The sequence below is a fragment of the Passer montanus genome, unplaced genomic scaffold (genome assembly GCF_014805655.1).
Source record: "Passer montanus isolate IOZ18808 unplaced genomic scaffold, ASM1480565v1 scaffold4, whole genome shotgun sequence".
Taxonomy (NCBI): domain Eukaryota; kingdom Metazoa; phylum Chordata; class Aves; order Passeriformes; family Passeridae; genus Passer; species Passer montanus.
Window position 1 is genome coordinate 14,017,958 of NW_024368818.1, and position 16,681 is coordinate 14,034,638.

General features: G+C 35.3%; 1 protein-coding gene across 7 annotated transcripts in view; it reads left to right on the top strand.

Moving 5' to 3' along the window:
* GRM5 (glutamate metabotropic receptor 5) overlaps positions 1-16,681 on the top strand; it is a 243,820-nt gene that overhangs the window by 83,416 nt on the left and 143,723 nt on the right. The window lies entirely within an intron of this gene.

Genomic DNA, 16,681 nt, shown 5'->3' on the forward strand with positions numbered 1-16,681 from the left:
TTAATCAGAGTATAAAAGTAACTGTAATAGACCAGAAAAATACCTGGTTTGACTGGTATTGTCACTCTCAGCGTGTTCAGCTCTTTACAGAAGAATATGATATACTCTTCCATGGCAACAAACAGCCTTTTTTACATATTTTCTCATCTTTTGTCAAAGTTCAGCTCAGGACCTCCTTGTCTTCTAATTACACATACACCTTTGTAATTTTCCAGTCCTTTTCTTTCATTAAAATGTGTAATTTGTTTTTCCACAATTGAATGACATCATATAGTGGGTCAACCTTCATTAGCCACCAGTTGCCGACCAAGAAAACACAGACTGCTGTAGGATGGGTCCTCTGTGAGGCCACAAGTCCTGTCAGCGAATCTGCTCCAGTGTGGGGTCCTCTCTCTGTAGAGCCACAGGTCCTGCCAGGAGCCTGCTCCAGCTCAAGCTTCTCACAGGTTAACAAACTCCTTCAGCATCCCCATGCTCTGGAATGGGGCACTCTGGGGGCTGCAGGTTCTCTTCTTCCCTGTGGATCTGCTTCCCTGTGGATCATTATGCAGAGGGACATCCTTCCTCACCAAGGTATTCACCACAAGCTTCAGGAGAAGCTCACCTTCTGCCCTGCCTTCTGCTCTGATCTTGGGGTCAAAGGGATGTTCCTCTCACGTATTCTCACTTCTCTCTTACTGAATTGTATTCCTTCTTAAATCTGTTATCACAGAAGCTCTACCAATGCCACTGACGGGCTCATCTTCAGTCAGTGGAGAGTCTACCTTGGAGCCAGCTGAAAGTGGTACAGTCCAACCACTTGGGAAAATGCTTCTCACAGAAACCACTGCTGTGGATTTTCTGTTGCCATAACCTTGGTGCATAAACCAAATACACTTTTGGACCCTACAACAGTCTTTGCTGAAGTTCTGCTGTCTACACATTTCTGCTCATAGTAAAAACCAGATGTACTTCATTAGCACAAGTGATATTCAGATGCTTCCATATTTCTCTTTCTCCATTTTTCTACAATAGAAAGATGTTTACTGTATTTTCATACTTTTAAAAAACTTCTTCCTTTCTTAGCTTTGCAACTGATCTCTTTGGAAGTGTAATGGTAAAAATCATGTCCAATAAACCCTGTCAAACTCAGAACTGATGTTTACTGAACCCAGAGAAGAACAGCTGATATTAAATTGTGGAAGAATTTTATTTCCATTTAGAGAAGGATATTAAACATTTTGGAGGGAGAAGATTCTGAGATTAAATCAATCTGTGATACAAATAAAGTTAATATTTATTCATTCCACTTTTCTATCATGATGTGTTTGATTGATCTACGTTGCATTTCTTAATGGGAAAATTTGAACAATAAGTAATGTCTTCAAAGTATTTTTGTGTCAAAATCCGTCATTGACTTTATTATACATAATTGAACATGAGAAAAACAAGATAGAAAATCTCTTAGAAAAGAAGTATTAGAACAAATTGTTTTGTAGCAGATTTATGAAGTCAACTTCATACTTGTAATTTTATATATTATTACATTCATTCAGTTTCAATAACAGCAAAACAATGAGAGTAGTTAATAAATATAGTCGTTCATAGATATTGAATATTGCAATCCCTATCCAAGCCTATTGAGTCTCACTTCATGCCATGGTTTCTTGCCAAGAATGAAGTTTTCTATGGAGGACATAAAATTATATGGAGGGTATTATATGAAGGTTGGTTGCAAAGCATTTTTAGTCAGTAAAGTTAACATGAATTTTAAAATAGAGTGTTTTCTGGGATGATATTAAGTTGCTTTTGGCAAATACTGGGAGGATCCAATTGACACTTGGTCACAATTTTTATGGAGCAGAGAAAGGGGAAGAAATGCAAGGTCCCTGTATCAGCTGTGGAGATGGTGATGGATGCAGTGGGGATTTCAGATCTACAGCATGAGAGAGAGAATATACCTGGAGTGCAGCATCAGCACTCAGTGTGGAAAGGATGCTCCAGCGTTTCAATTTAAGGGAATATCAGCCCTCAGATTTCTCCATTTTGCTAAGCTCTGGAGTTATGCCTGTGGCAGATAACTAAATTTTGGGAGCTAAATTATGGGCCATTTAGTGCATTGGGTGAAGTAGAAAGCAAAGCATCAAAGGATTGCTGTGCCATTCTTTGTTCTGAAGTGTTTTAAAGTTTCACCTGAACGGTGTTGTCTCCTCAGCACAATTGGAAGTTATGCTGTTTTTTTTCTAAAACAGCATAATATTATTTTAACAACTTTTTTTTCTGAAGGGTATGGTTTAAAGGAAAACAAAATTATTTGAGAACTCAAGTTGAAGTTCACAAATAAAGGGGAAAATAAAAGTGAAAACAGATTGGTTCATTTTTGTGAGGAAAATAAAAACTTTTTTTAGGAACAAACCAAACATGACCCTTTCTGTCACTGCATATAAATAAATCCATGGTGCTCCATGGATCTCTCTACTTATCTTTCTATGTTTCCAGCTGTCTGGCATCTGCATTCTTTCCTTAAAGGTATTTTTTTGGCAGATCAGACAATTACAGAAAACATCATCTTCAAGTCCTCAGAAAATTTGAAATTACAGGAAAAAAGATAGAATACTGACAGAAGTGCTTAGCCAGAAATAGAGATTTAAGTTACACTTACAGTCTTTCACACAGACACACACACACACATCTCATTGGTGTGATAACTGGACAATCTTCATGTTCAACCTGTGCTGCTAAAGAATTTGTTCCACTCTCCTTTTTTTCCTCCTGTGTTGTCCCATTGCTACCTTGCACTGGCTTAATAAAGAACTTGGGAAAGGAAAGAAAAACATATTTTTCTTGCTGCAATGTCATGAGGGCTGTAGTGCTGGGAAAAGATGGTGAGAAGGTGTGACTAGGAGAGGTGAGAGAGAGTTTGACTGACGCTGTTGGGAGCAGCATTTCTGTAGATTGACAGTGCTTCTCAAGCTTACTAATTAATATTTTTATATGAAGGAGCAAAGCCAGCCACCATAAGTAACCCATGGTGAAGGTTAAGAAGACTAACAATTCTTTTTTCTGCTAGTGGCTGTCGCTGCAGCATTCCTTGATTCTTAAATTTTGCATTAAATAAAAGATACCTAGGGAGAAAGCAGGATATTAGCTGTCTTGTACCTATGGAACAGAGCTTGCTACAGCTAAATTATACCTGAGTAAGCTGGGAAAATTTTAGAACCTAGCCATTCTTTCAAATATATAATGAATATTAACAAATTAGCGATATTTCCTAGGACTTGCTTTTTATTGTGCTGGAAAGCTAAAAGTTAGCCATTTCAAACATAATTTCAATAAACTACTTATTCAGCTCATTTATTTTATTTACATGTTGATCAGCTGTGCTAGATTTCCTTTGCTCAGAAACTATTCAAGACTAGAGACTATGTTTGACATAAAGAATTTAGAAGACCTGATTTTCTGTCCCGTGATGAAATTTGTGGTTAATATAAATTAATTAATTAATTCTGCAAAAAAATCCCTAGAAGAAAAATAGGAGGAAAAAAAGGAAAGACCATTTCAAGATACCTTTTCCACAGAAAATATTTTTTTTAAATGATTGACAAATATAAATTTTGGCTTTCCATTCACCACCATAGCAGAATCATGTCCAAACCACTTATTTTGATGCAGAGTGCTAAACAATGATAGAATATAAAAAAAATTTCAGAGCATCTCTCTGAGAGAAAATTATACTTTGAAATCCATATTTTGTGCCTTACCAAGACTGGATCTATGTTACAACCTGAGAGATAACAAAGTCTTTTGATTTAGACAGTTTGTAGATTCACAACAAAGAAAAGAAAATTAAGATCAGAGAAAGAAAAATCAGTTCTTTTGGTTTTTTAATTGCTTTAAAATTGATTGTCTAATTGTATGAAATGTCACACATTAAATCAGATGACCTTGTTTTTTCAGTCTGTGACACAGGTATAAGAATAATTGAGATGTGATGAGTTCTCCCCAGTGTTTGACTTCAGTGACTACAAACCTGCCTACACAAATCTTGGTAGATATTATATGATTCTTTACCTTCAGAATAAAATTAATGAAATTGGAAGAGTTTTAAAATCAGAACAAGCAAAAACAATGGTCCATTTTAAGGAAGAAAGTGATCATATTGAAGTCAGCTGATATTACATAAGTGAGGTCATCATATATTGCAACATATCACCAATTTGTTTTGGCAGCTATAGGGACAAGACCATGGAGGCAATTTCTTACTGGAGGTATTCCCCAGCCTTTTCCCAGCACACAGGGGAGAGGAGAAGTGCTCTATAGTCCTGCCATGTAGATGCAGTGCCAGCCTGCATTCAAAGTCCTAAATGCAGAGACAGGAAAAAATTTGTTGCTCTCAAGAGAGAGGTTGTTGGTAGTCCTGCATTAAGCTGTTCCTTCAATTTAATGTTATCTTTTTGGCTTTTTGATGTTGGCATGCCTATTTATAGGCTTATCTATGCTCCTCTATTTAGGTTTTGCTTAATTCCTTTAGGTTCCAGTCTTCTGAAAATCTCTTGAGTCCCCTTAGATATTGTCTAGCCTATCTCACATGCATTTGCTCAGCTCAGTAAATTTTATCCTGTCATAAGGGCTCATACTTCCAGTCAACCTCAGGTCCATCTGTATCTCCTTCTGACCACTGCCACCTGGCTTAGTTTCTGATCAACTGCCTTTGTCATTCTGATGAGTCTACAAATCACACAGAAACCAAGACCTGTGGCCTTTTTTGTGCTTACAAATAGTGAAACACCCAAAGGAGATCTCAACATTTCTTACATGTCAAATAACTTCCCTACATGGAGGTTTGAACTCTGAGCATCTTGATAAACTGGTTTTGAAGCAAATATTGGAATATAGAAAGGAAAGTTTATAAAATTGGAAAAGCATGCAAAATACTTCAGGATTTTCTTTGATTGAATATACATCTGAGTGTTCACTTTGAGAGCAGTCAGGAGATTTAATTAGCTTGATAGGTTTATCATTTGAAAAATTTACTATGACTCCTAATAGAATGAAACTATATTTAGTTGTGCTCTTTTCCAAGCGTGGTAGAAATCCATCTTAGATTCTGAACTCTGAATAACCTACTTGTCTGTTTGAAAAATGGCTGTTTCTGTAGAGAATATTAAAAGCTACTCCTACAGAAGTTATAGAAATATGCTTTTAAAATACTTTTGTAAATACTTGATCAATTTGGGTCAGTTATTTGTGGGATCATACCACTCTTTGCTTAAATGTGTTTTGATATCTCTCAATTAATGCAAATTGTCACAAAACCTGAAAGGTTGCACCAAAAATATCATAAAGTTATACTTATTCCCCCGTAAAAATGTTTAGGAATAATATTTTTGTACTACTTTAATTGTGTGGTTCAGTGAGGACATAGGCTAACAGGATTTGTGTTGATATCATAAACAGAAAAATTGTTAAGGATCTTGAAAGTTGATATTACTTTAATTAATTTTTTATCAAATTTCAAACTCTTGTTTTCTAAATTCAGTTTATGTTCACAAGAAACATAAGACTAGAAATTGGGCTACTTGTTTAACTAAACTTGGTGGTTCCTATAGATGTTCTGTAACTTTGTATTTACATGGTCTGATTCTCTTTCCAGTAAAATAGTAAAAGTTTAACTTAATTATTCGTGATTAAACTCACACTGGCTAAAGTATATACTTTTTAGTTGCATAGTGAAAATTAAAGATGATATTTTGTTTGCTTACTGTATTTATGTCTCATTTGCATTATATCCTTCAGCATACCAGGCTGCTAAAAGATTTTTTTGCTCCAAAGACTGTAAAATATGATTGTAAAATCTGGCCTGCATCACTTATACAATGGCACAATAGCCCTAATATTTTTTGGTTTTGTCTTGCTATGGTCCTAATTGAAAGAAAGAGCAACATAGTTTGCACATTATGCTTTTAAACACACAAGGAAAGAGGCAGGATCCTATGAAGTACAGAAGCAAGCTATCTATTCCATATGTTTCACTGATCCTGTTTTTTGCTCTTGACTGAGAAGGGAAAGTGGATGTCTCTGGAGGCAATGCTGGAGTTTCCTGTTCCACCAAAAGTACAAGGCAATAAAGGCCATAGTATACACCCTCATACATCTGGGTTTTTTTGCTTAGCATCCTACTGGCAATTCCAGGATCTATTTAAATTTCACCAAACCTGTCCTTGACAGTCAGCTAGTCAACAGTTTCATAAGGACATTTACCCTGTTTTTTGGTGTCATGTTGATGAGAGTCAAAAGATACCATGAAGAGCAGAGTGGACTTCTTTCGAAAGCAGGGAACTTTCCAGGTGAGGGAAAATGAGGTTTTCTTCCCTGAATAAATTATATTTATATTCAGTTTAAATATATAATGTGCACACTCAAGGAAACTAGAACTTGACAACATGACAGGCAATACTGTATTCTCAGTGCTCCAGCAATGAAATAATTATTGAGCTTTGGGCACGTCATGGAATTGAAGAGTTTTATAGAGTGCAACAGAGTGAGCTTAAAGATTTCTATGAAACATTTCCTCCAGGTATGACAGAACTGAAAAAAATACCTATTTCAAAATGTAACAAGCAGTGGAAGAAGGTGACATCGCAGCCTGATCAAAAATCTAATTGACATTTCAGGACAGTGAGTGATGAATGAGTGAGGGAGGAGAGTCTGCCTTGGGAGGGAAAACAACTAGAAGTGAAAATAAGTACTTTGGCAGAGAAACAATAGAAAGATGTAAAAAACCCTAAGCAACCCAGATCATAATAGTTCCTTTTAAATTTGTTAGAATTACTGATAATCTGTTCGTGTTGGGAACATAAATTTATATATTCTGCTGCAGTATGTATTTTTTTTCACTTCTAAAAGGCAGACTGTCCTTCCAGAATCCCTCTGCATGTGATAAGCAGAAAAACACTCCCACTGGAACGTGTCAGCTTTTCTAAATCTTTGTGATGCAAGAGAGAAAGAGATACATTTAGCTATGATAGATAGATGTCTGCATTAATAAGCAACATCTTTGCTGAGGAGACTCCCTTGAGGATGCTATGTCCAGATCAATGAAATGCCATCAGACTGAGATGCATTATCTTGGCAGCTGTTCTGAAGTGAAACTCACAAAAATCTGAGATGGTGATGCCTGCCAATAAGTATTAAACTATAACAGAATGAAAGGATATGCAACCGCAAAATCTGAGCTGATATAGCACAGAGATTTGAGAGACCCAGTAATGTAAGACAGCTCATCCAGTTTGAAGGCTGAAAATCTGTCCTGAGTTTACTAGGTGATCTATTATTCTAGAGCATTTGCTGATAAAATGGTCAACAATTATTGAAATCTATAGGGACCAGGTAATCTAGACTTTCATATTCCAGAAGTGATTGTCTCTTTCACAAAATGGTGTAATATGACCTTGAACAAATCTATGTAGGGTATTTGAAACAATTTTAAATCTTTTCTACTTTTCTGGGTTTTAAAGGATAATAATTAGATAATAATTAAAAAACTTCCACAGTTCTAAATACAATAATCATATCTGTTCTCATACACATATATCTAATAATTTGAAGGAAATAATCCCCTATTTTTAGATTGAATTAACTTGTAGATATATTTTGTGGCTCCTTCACTCTGTTTGCTTTTATAAAGAACAGCCATGAAACTATGGAGATTGACATGACATCATCACATTCTTAGGAAAGGACATATTCTGCCTGTATCATGGTACACAAGAGGCCTGACAGCATAATCCACGAGCTAGTCAAGAATAATGTACTGTGGTTTAAAATATTACTAGTTCCCACATAATAGCGTACCAAACTCTAGTTTCAAAAGATTTCCAATATGAGAAAAATGTAAAGAACATGATAAATCCAGGAGTATAATTGTTATCTACTTTTCTATACATTTGGGTACTAATGTCTTTGTAATTCTAGGATAATCTTCACCAAAGCAGTGTTCAGACATTCTAAATTTTGCCATGAATTTTCATATTAAACATAATGTTGATGCTTGAAAGTGAAGCGTCATTTTCCCTTGGTTATACACAAAATCTGGACTCAGTATCCTGACTAATAAAGCAAGTAGAGAGCTAGAGGGTGCATACTGGAGTGTGTGTTCTCAGCAGTTTTGTTAGATTAGTCCTTAGGCTCCTCACGCATTTCTTTTTCTCCTCTCTTTTACTGCTATAGAGTTTAGCCTCATATCCATTTAATGGTTGATCAATTGATTAATTATTTAAGGTTTGTTGTAATTGATATTTTGTAATGGCCCTTGCAGGCCACCTATGTCTCACCTGAATTGTGAGTAGAAATTAAGCAGTGATTATATTCATTTTCTTGAAACCCTAATGCTGCCCATGGCTTTCCATGGTGCCATGAGGTTCGAATAATCATATGGCTCTCCCTGTTTGCCTACTACCAACTTCTCAGATGAATATTAGTGACTGGACTTTCAATTAATACAAATATATAGGACATAAATTCAGATAGGAAAAGGTGTTTTACTCAAATCAGAACTTCTCACAGCACATCATACAAGATATAAATGTGAAGTACGGTGCTGTATTGGCCTTGATGCAACATGCATGTATCTTGTGGGAATGATCATTCTCAAAGATTTTTCTACTTTTCAGTATAACACTGACAGACAGCTAATTAGATTTATAATCTGGGAAGTGATGAATTGTGACAGTTTTTTGTAGGTTGTCAGTTACAAAAGTAAGAAATTTGGAGTATTTACTAGATCATATTGTGTCTCAGGTACCAAAGCAGAGAGCATGAGAAAATACGAACATTCATTTTAAACTAGCACTTAGAGATACATTGACGACTTATTCAATAAAAAGCAAAGTTATTATTGTTAATTATTATCAGTTTAAAGAAATAGATTTAGTATTGTTTTCTTCATGGTTTAATTCAGCTTCCATGTTCCTTGGTAGGTCCTTTTTTTATTTATCTATTTTGTCTCTAGTTTGGTAAGTCATGTTTCATTTCAAGAGTATTCTAATTTTATTCTGATAATTTTACTCAGCTTTGTCATATTTTCTTTTAGAGTCCTGTTGATGCTTACAAGCACATCAGTAAAGGCCAAAGGTTCCTGAGGAACATTAAATAAATGAAGTTGGACCAAAACCCCATTAGCTTTTTAACCTAAATAACCATTCATGTCCTCATGGGGTTGATGTGTTTTTAGCCTACTCAAAATTAAAATTAACATATTTTTATGGCCTACAGAATTGATAATTTGGAGTGTCTCATCTCTATTCCTCTGTGTGGACTAGACTCTGGAAGCTGCATTATTTGGATGGAAAATGCTAACCGATGCTAAGGTTAAGGCAAATAAAAGTGAACATACTGGCACACTGTGGCCTTATTTGTTTTCAGGGAGAATTAGTCTGGTAGAAATTCTGACTTCTATGGAAAATGTATTTTGTTTATCTCATCTCCCACTCGTTTTCATGTTTTCAAACCATTATCTTTCTCTTCTATCACATTTTGAACATTTGGAGACTGAAAATATCTTTGATTTCTATTTACAGCAATTAGTACAATGGATCGAGCTCCTTTGAACCTGGCTTCTGTTCATTAGAGTGAAGCAGATAATAGCAAAGCAGTTGTGAAAGGCAGCAAAGAAGTAAAGGTGTCACTGGATTCTCTGGACACTAATCAAATCTAGTTGCAACAGATTATACTGACCACATTTTCCCCAGACAAAAATTAAAATCTTCAAGACACTCAAATCCTCATTTGTCCTCATGATATTCCCTTGGTACTTAGTTGCTGAGTACTACATGACTATTTCTGCCATATCTCAGAATGCTGGAGGCACTTTGCTAACTCCCTTATATCACAGGTCCAGGTTCTGTGCTTTAGAGAAAGAAGAGAACACATGATGCCATGTTCAAGTGACAGCATATTGTAGCTTTGCAAGGACGAGACACCATTGCAGATATCCTCCTGGTTATTACCTGAACATCAGGTTAGAGGCATGATTTTAGCTTTAGACCTTACTAGTAAATTGATTTTATTAAATCTTAGACAAAAAAAAAATATCGCCTGAATTTTTACTCTTCTTGAAGAGAATTCTGACGAATTTGCTGTAACCAAAAGCAAATAAGTAATTTCATGAAAACATAAAAGATGTGTTTCTTTTGTTGTGAAGGATAACATTGAGATGTTCACAGCAGGCCCTTCTCTGTTTGAAACCTTCACATGCTGAAAATCAACTTGGAAATTTCATAGGAAATTTCCAATATCTAATCTTTCTGTTAGGAGAGAGGCATTGAAAGTAAACAGACTGTTGTTAAGCAAGGTATTGTCACATTTATTTATTAGAGGAAAAATGGGGGTAATAAAGATATTGGCAGATAACTAAATAAATCATATAAAGCCCATAGTATTTTAGATGTAAATAAGAAAAAAATGTAAAAAATAATACCAAAAAAAGTAGAATTTAATTTTTTTCTTCCATGCAGCACAAAAATATCCCAAAAAGAAAAGTTTGCAGAACTTCAATCAGAATTTTCTGCCTTACACTGCTATACTGAAAGAAAATCAACATCATTAACTTTTATGCAGGAGCAACACATAGAAGGAAAAATCTATCTTTAATATTATAATATATAGTAATGAAAAGCTGACAAACATTCAGGAATCCACTAACACAGGAGCACATATAGGGAGGAATATGATTATTTGGAAACCAGCAGGCATCATTGCAGATTTCCACCTGCCAGCCTTGTTAATGTTATTTTTGACTAAATTTTACAGCTTATTGCAGACATGAGTTAAAATTGCCTCCATTATTCATGTACTTTCCAGAATTACAAATCATACACATGCTGTGGGGATAGGGATCTTTGCAAAGCAGTTTTTCCTGTACATACCAACAAAGCCCAGTGCAAATCTTCTCAAACGTATTTATCGGAGAATTAAAGCTGTTTGCTCATAACAAATTGGAAATCTGTGGTGCAGAAATATTATGCATAACCTTGTAAATCAGATTAACTGGTGCTCCTTCTTTCATACAATAAATTCCATAAGGAGCATCTGTTCAAGCCAGTGCCTGATGACCTGGCAGCAGATCAGAGAGCTTGCTGCTTTCTGCACTAATTTTGGAATCTGGCCCAAGCAGGAACATCATTACTTAGAGTCAAATCTATTTTACACTGAGATTAGCATACTGTGATACCTGCTCATCGTGGTTGTGCCATTTGAGCCCTCAGCTGTGGTGGATCAGTAGCTCCTCTGCTCACTCTGAAGTGCTGCTACATTTCATAACATCGACATTCCATGCAGCTGTGGCCTTTTTTAAGCAAACACACCTACAGCTGATGAGGTAATAGAAATGCAAAAAGGTCTGAAAAATCAGAGAAGTTTGCTGCAAGAACTGATCCACTTTTTAATGTTATGTCATTGAATTTGTCAAGAAAACTATTAATATTATGAAGACAATGTAAAAGCTATTGGAGACATATCTGTTTAAGACCGAGGATGAATAACAGTGAGGGCAAATTGCAAAGTAAGGTGATGAGTTCATCATGTCCTCAAATAAGAAGGGAAAATGAGCTTTAGATGACTCTTGGGCAGGATCCAAGGTGAAATTCTGCCATGCACCTCAAGTATGGAGATTCTGTCTTTGTGGTAAATGTTTGTTTGCACTGTCTAACATAATCTAGAACTGGGCTTGTCATGATGGAGTCACTTGAATGGAGACATGGTTAACTGAGGCTTAGGATCTCAACACACTGATGTAAAGGACTAGGAAGTCAACAGGCATTTAAACCATATTGAAATAAGAGGCAATTTTTTGCCGTAGCAGCTTAAAATTAAAAGTAGTTAGTTTTGCAGAGTCATCAATTTCAAATAATGGAGGATTACATACTAATCCAATGGTCCAGCTAGTCAACAGTTTTGACTGTAATGCCAACAATTAAAGAACTCTATAACAAACATTCAATTTTCACGTCTGGTGCTGAGCCATCTAAAAGAAGATAAAGAAAGTTCTCTATCACCTACAGTTTACAAAATATTCTTTAGGAGAAATTTTTATTTTTATTTCATTTTCCCTGATGCAAAAATCAGCCAGTGGGATAAAAAAAAAAAGCTCATAGAAACATGGGAGGAGAGGTTTTCCAATATATGCAAAGATTTTCTAAATAAGCCGGTTCTCTCAGTGGAAACTAATAGTATAAAAATATCTAAATCTTCTCCAGCTCAGTTTCCTACTCTTATGTGATGGACTAAATCATTTCCATGATGACACTCTTACTAGAGCTGGCAACTTATTTTTAAGGGTGAGAAACATTCTTTTTCAGGTCCAAAATTGCAGTGAACATTTGGTGAAAAAATATCCTGCAAATCAGGAAGATTTTCCCTGTGAGGAGAGGGAGGAAAGATTGTCTTGGAATTAGATTAGTGAATGAGAATGGCCAGGGTCAAAGCCAGATTGGAAGGAACTTTGAGCAATATATCAAGTGGAAAGTGTCCCTGTCCATATCAAGGAGGCTGGACTAGATGAGCTTTGAAGGTCCCTTCCAGCTCAAACAACTCCATGATTTATGATTCTATGATTTAGCATGTTTTGGCCAGGTATTTTGGATATCTGAAGATAAGGAAACTAAGCAAATCAAATTATGCACTCTGCAACTCTAGTCACCTCATCTATCAAAAAAAAAAAAAAAAAAAGAGGAAAGATGTATAGGGTAGGTAGGTGTATCATCTCCTGCAGTTGCTGGTTCCACTCTATTTGCTATAAATGGAACAAAGGCAGTGCTCAGGAGGATTACTCAAGATCCCACCTGACAGGGTTAAGATCACAATGAGCAAGCGTTACAGTGGGAAATTTATCTACCCTTCCTTTAAAAATAATCAGATGCCTGACATTTTGCAAGTTTGTTTTTTTTTTTTAATCTTAACATGACTAATTTTCCATTCTTTTTCTTTTCTTTTCTTGTATAAATAGAATTACACGTATTTTAGAAAAGGTGCGCTCTTACCCTGACTTTGTGTCATGCTTAACATGGGGAGGCCAAGATCTTAGCAGGGGCCTGAAAATAATACTCAGTACTAGCTGAGTTTATAATCATAATAATTATTAATACACCATTTAACGGTATACATACATACCAGTTTATCTATCTGTCTACTCAATACTTCGAATTGTCAACAAAGTAATATATAAAAAAATATTACCCTCATCCCCTTTCTCTCTCCTTTCTTTCTGACTGGTACACGTGGTTATGTGCCTGTGCCACCTTTGCAAGGGAAATTTTATTTAGTTGTATTATTTTGTTTTATTTAGTTTATTTATCTTGTATGGACACTGCTTGTTACAGTACACTGCTGTCAGACATTTCTGAAAATCAGCTGCTCCTGTGGTGTGGATTGATTTTATGATTTCCATTGATATCTGAAGTCAATACAATGTGCCAAGAGTATGCAAGATGAAGAGGACTTTTATTTCCTCAGTCAGCCTTGAGCTTTGCAGTTGATACGGATCTCAGATGAAATTTAAACTGAAGCTAAAAACATGAAGAATGTTGTCATCTCTTTTGTACATAGTTCTTAAAAAAAATTAAAAGTAAATCCAGAGTCTAAGGTTGATTTTGTTTTGTTCTTTCATAATTTTAATTTTATTTCTTTTCTCCCTTCTCCTGGTATTTTTTCATAAAACACATGTTATAATGAAGTGCTTCACTGGTGAAGAATGTTGTCATCTTTTTTGTATATAGTTCTTAAAAAAATTAAAAGTAAATCCAGAGTCTAAGGTTGATTTTGTTTTGTTCTTTCATAATTTTAATTTTATTTATTTTCTCCCTTCTGGTATTTTTTCATAAAACACATGTTATAATGAAGTGCTTCACTGTTGATGAAAACTGCCACTTAGTGCAATGTCAGGGCTTTAACAGGTTCATAAAGTTTGTTAGAGCTTTGTAAGTTGGCATTTTTGAAAACATAAAAATAAAAATAAAATTCTGAGTAAGTTATAAATATAGACAGGAAAAAAACCCAACCCTTTGATATCTCAATCTATTTTCTGCTTCATCTTTCTGAGTGCTCCTTAGCTGTATTATTAATTAAACTAATTTCTGGCAGGTTTAGATTTACAATTAATTCATAAAATTACATAGGGAAGGTCTCCTGCCACAGACTTTCAGACCTAGTTGTGCCTTGTGGGTATACATCTGAAAAGAAGACAATATTAAGTATTTTTCTACCTCTTTTAAAAGTATATGTCTCTTCTGGAATGAGATAAAAATTAGCCTCAGATATTGTTGGGAATGAAGTTTCTAATATCCTGATTTCTTTCTCAAATTGCAGCTCTGAAGGGAAAGTAATTTTTTTTTTTAATTCTTAGCAAATGAAAATTCTCTAAAGAAAAAGACTGGAAATAATTCAAATAATTAAAATACTTTAAATATTTTGGTTTAGCATTACAGGAAGGAATGTTTTATTTTGCAGAATAATTTTGAATATTTTAGCTAATTTTCCCAGAATTTTTGGTTTTGAAAAATAATTTAAACAAAGAACCTTTTTCTTTTGCTCATTTTCTAGTCAAGTCAACAATATCTTTAGAAAACTTTACAATGTTTCTGTGTCCTGCCTGGCACCCTCAACACTATCGAGTTAAAAGCCATCTGCAAATTTAATTAACATTGTTTACTGCTTTTTCAAATCATTAAGGAACAAGCTAATATGATGGATGACAGTGTTTAGCACATCACATGAGGCCATCTTATTGAAACTGGAGCATGTTCAGTCAAAAAGAACTTCAGGTTCTCTGACCACTTTGGCCAAAAGGCTTTTACTTTGTTCCCATCTAGGGAAAACACTCAGCACTCTGGAATAATTGCATATATTCTTAATGCCTTCTTGGGTAAAACCTCTCTGAGGTGCATAACCTTCCAAAAAACTGAAATGAGGTAACTCTACCTTTGCTTGAAAGAGAAAGTGAGGAAAGAGCTCAGCCAACTGTATTTCATTTTTGCAAAAAATAAACTTTTTTTTGGTAAGAAATTAGTACTTTCCTTCTGGTGTCATAAAAAAGAGACAATGTATTCTTAAAAATGAATCATATCAAGTCAACCTAGTATCCAGTTCAGAACATTTGTGAGGAATGAGTAACTTTATCTTAAAACCGTATACTAAGAGGTTATGAATCTAAATGTACCTGTTTTGTTAGGTGCAAAACAGAACTTAAATCATTGTGCAAACTTTCTCACTTTCTAACAGAAGACATAAGCTCAATGGCCTTCTCACAGATCTGTCTTGATTCCATTTTTAATTATATTTCAAATGATTTGAATTATGGTAAACAGAGTACGGTTATTAAATCTGTAAAGAGTACCATGTTGGATGACACTGCTCCTAGAACAGAATATGTAACGCTTAAATACTGGATGAAGAATGACTGACTGAGAAGCAGTTCTGCAGAAAACAAGACCTAGATAATTAAAATGGATCACAAGTTATACTTGAGTCAACAGTGTCATTCCATTTTAAAATAAGGTAAATGTCCTACCAAAAATACACAAAGTGGAAATGAGTTTTTAAGGCATGAAATAATTTTGCAATTCTACTATTCCCAGGCAAAGTATAAGATGGGAGAGTACCATATCTTGAAAAAAAAAATGCACACTATCATGTCTGGAGTTAAACTAATTGGATATCATCCACACGAAAACCAGAATATTGGATTTGTTTAATCTTTAAAAGTCAAGTAGACACATGGTGATTGTCTTAAGAATTGTTGAGGGATTCTGAAAATATCAATTTGAGAAGCTATTCCCATACTTGATAGAAAATATTTAATAGGGTCTAATTCCAAGAGAATACAGAAAACCAGGTTAAGAACCAGGGAAGAGAAACTTATTGAAAGACTAGTTTGGCTTTGGACAGATTATTCAAGGCAGCCAGGAAATCTCCACTACTGTTGAGAACTTGTCATTATGCAATTTTTAGTAACTAATTAACCTTTTTTCATAGGGCAGCTTAGTCTGAAATTCAGCAAATCACAGAATCACAGGGTGGGTAAGGTTGAAAGGGACCACAGTGGGTCATCTGGTCCAACCTCCCTGCTCAAGCAGGGCCACCCCAGAGGACACTGCACCGGATTGTATCCAGATGGTTCTTGAATATCTGCAGTGAGGGAGACTCCACACCCTTTCTGGGCAATCTGTTCCAGTGCACAGTCACCCACACAGTGAAGAAGATCATATTCTTGCCTTCAACACTGTTCTATTTTCTCCATCTTCAGTTTCTGCATCCCAAAGCTGAGGATCATAGTGTCGTGGTGATATCATGCAAAGGTACATCTCAAAAACCACCTTTACCCCAACAAACTCAAATAGATTTTTCAAATATTTTTGTAAGAATTCAATCTTTGTTATCAACCAAGGGGCAACAATTATGCAACATGTACCTGAAATGAGAACATCTGCAAGAAGGTAGCTGGTACCACAGAGTTGGTCTTCTTGTCATCCTTCACAGTATACTCTAAGAATTAGAAATATACCCCAAGAAACTTCATATTGCCATCTTCAAACCCTTTTGACAAGCACTCCCAGGAAATACAGTCAATAGACCTGCCTTCCAGTTAACATACTAAACATTCACGGATTCCTGGTAGACCTCTCTCTTCTCCAAGTTCATACTGAGAAAG